The following is a 3,014-nucleotide window of genomic DNA, read 5'->3' on the forward strand; positions in this document are numbered from 1 at the left end:
TGAAGGACTCACAGCTGCAAGAGACGCTAAAAAGGCTGGAAGCCCTAGAGGTTTGCCTAGAAGGGTCACTGGAAAATTCATCAACTCCTTCGCCTGTGCCACATCGAGACCTGCCAGCGTCCAACCTATTCGTTCCGAACGGAGCATCGGGTGAGATCAGTCTTTTTGCACCTTTGCAAGGGACGCTGGTGGGAGGGGCCGGGGATGTGAATCCAACAGCGCGGTGGAAAGGGGTGATTCGAGATGCCGTGATAGAAGGACAGCCTTTGCCCATGGCATTTCCAGTTGTGACCAATAATACTGGGAGAAGTGTGTGGGAAGCATTAGACTGGAAAATACTGAAGGAAGCTAAAAGTGCAGTTACTCAGTATGGGCTAAAATCATCATATACTCAATCTGTGTTGCAGCATATTTTTTTTTGTCACAGTTGTTAACTCCTTATGATATTAGAATGGTTGTCCAGATGCTTTTGCTATCGTCACAGCAGCTGCAGTTCTTCCAGTACTGGCAGACTGCTTGTGATAAGGCAACTGCAACGCCTCGACAACAGGGTGATCCATTATTTGGGGTGCAAACTCAAATGCTGATGGGAGCGGGACCCTTCACACGATCTGATTGGCAAGCGCAATTTGCTACCGAAGTGTTACAACTGGGCCAAGATTTGGCTTATAGAGCGCTTGCTAGGGTGCACGATGAAAAGTCCGGACCTGCCTTTACATCAATAGGGCAAGGTCCCACAGAACCATATGGGAAATTTATTGATCGGTTGCACACTGCAATTATGGCTCACCCTGATCTGGATGATGACATGAAAGCAAAGTTCTTAGATATGCTTGCCTTTAATAATGCTAATGAAAAAACTAAGAGAGCCCTTAGTGTGCTGCCAAAAGGATCTAGTACAGGGCAACTGCTGGAAGCTGCCGAGCGAATGTTAGAACAAGAAAAGGCTACAGTCATGGCTGCTGCTGTAGGTGCAGTGGTTAAACCGTTGATATCAATAAAGCGGCGCGTGATTAACTGTCTGTAACCCCCATTCCCTCTTCCCCCCCCCCCGCCCCCCATCCCTGTCCCGCTCAGGGGGCAGGGGAGGGAGGTGGAGATGGTGTTAAGCCTGGGAAGAGGGAGGGGTGGGGGGAGGTTGTCTTGTTCCCTTTTTCCTTAGCCTGCTTTGGTTTTAGTGATGGTCTGTTTTGCCTGTAGCGGTGGCTTTAAGGATCCCTCCCTATTCTTGTCTTAAACTTCGGGTTTTAGTTTTCTTTCCTCTTATATGCCTGGGGCCACAGCCGCCGCCAGGCGCCCCCACCCCCCCGCCCCTGACATGGTTAACAGATACTCCTGTCTGAGTCGAGCTTTGTATAAGTGGAAGGACCGTTCCCTCTTATAACATGGGGGAAGGGATACGCTCATGTCTTTACAGGAGCAGTAAACAAGTGGATCCCTGTCTGTATCGTCTGCGGGTATTTCAGAACATGTTTGGTTGACCTGCCAGATACCAGTAGGACGGCAACTCTGTGTAAAACAGCAGCAACCACGAGTGCTGAGTGCTAAAACTACAAAAGATGGAACTTTTTGGGATCAGTAAAGATGGACTTCTGTCTATTTTTTTTTTTAACTATTCAAGAGCTAATGTTTCTAGAGGGGTAATGATTGTAAATGCTTTAAGATCTATAGATTGCAATGACACAGCTTGACGTAATCATGCGAGCACATATCAAAATCCAGACAGCATAAAAGACCTAAACGAAGCATACATAGCATTGAATCTGATTGCCAAGATAATACAGAGTTTTGGAAACCAAGTGAAATTACTGCTGCTTCAGTCTTTACACCTGATGTGGCAAGTGCCTAGGCGTTAACTATGCTAAATAAATTGGACTGTTGGCTTGCTGAGCAAATAAATACAACTGCATCGGCACTATTAACGCTGTTAACTGATGTAGATTCTATGTACTATGCTACTTTACAAAAGAGAACCGCTGTTAGTGTTATAGTTTATCTGCCCTCTTTGTCCAATTAACTGACAGAGATTGGCCAATTAAAAATTTGGTTTACTAAAGCAAGCGACCAGTAAGCAAAACAGCGCTGGGCGGCCGGGGAGTCTCCTGCTCCGCCAACGGCGCGCCCCGAGATAGCAAACCGCCCCATTCTTATACAGTAAAAACAATAAATATTTCGTTGATGCTTATACATATTCATTACCTAAACCCACCTACTCTCGCTTCGTATGTTAATTAGCTTATCAGTCCTTCGCGCTTGCGCAAATTCTCCCAGGAATTGTGGGCGAGGGTCTTCGGGGGTCTTTTGGGAGGAAGGCCGTAGGTCTTCTTCACGGTGTACTTTTCACCTTTGCTTGGAATGTGCTGATCCTACAAGTTGGCAGTGTCCTTATCAGTCTGAGCCGATTCATGTCCTTCTTGAACAAGGAGATTTATGTGATGGGTGCCATCCTGCTTTTGAATCCTTGTTCCTTTTAATCACTCCCTCACTCCCTCGAGATAATGTGAGACTGTTTCTTGCTCCAAACCAGATTTCCCCCTCCCACTAATTGCTTCTTCAAACTATATGGTTAGAAAGTTACTGGTTTTATACCCTTCATCTTTATGAGCCCCCCCCCGCTCCCTCCTTTCGCAGTCCTGCATGCCGTTTTTACATAGCCAGGTGCCTGTGGCTGACCTTGTGTATTTAATGTAACTTTCTTGTGGCCGACTTTGTGTATTTCATATAACTTTCCATTGTTCTGACAAGGTTTGATGAACAAACAGCTCACAGTTTATTACATTAGCCTGCAGAGCACATATTTGACAGGCCTTGTTGCATGCGCTGGCCACGCATGCAGCAACGTCTAGTCAGTACTGTTCCACTGAATCTGCTGAGGGATAAACAGAGGTGGCTCGGAGCGAGGGGGAGAGGACGGACCCAGAGCACACTTTATTTACAACAGGGGATGCCCTGAAGGTGCTGCGCCTGCCTCCTTTCTCTGCTCTGACCCGGCTGATCATCATCCTCTTGCTCAG

Source organism: Chlamydotis macqueenii, chromosome W, assembly GCF_036417535.1.
Source record: "Chlamydotis macqueenii isolate bChlMac1 chromosome W, bChlMac1.mat, whole genome shotgun sequence".
In the NCBI taxonomy this organism is placed as follows: domain Eukaryota; kingdom Metazoa; phylum Chordata; class Aves; order Otidiformes; family Otididae; genus Chlamydotis; species Chlamydotis macqueenii.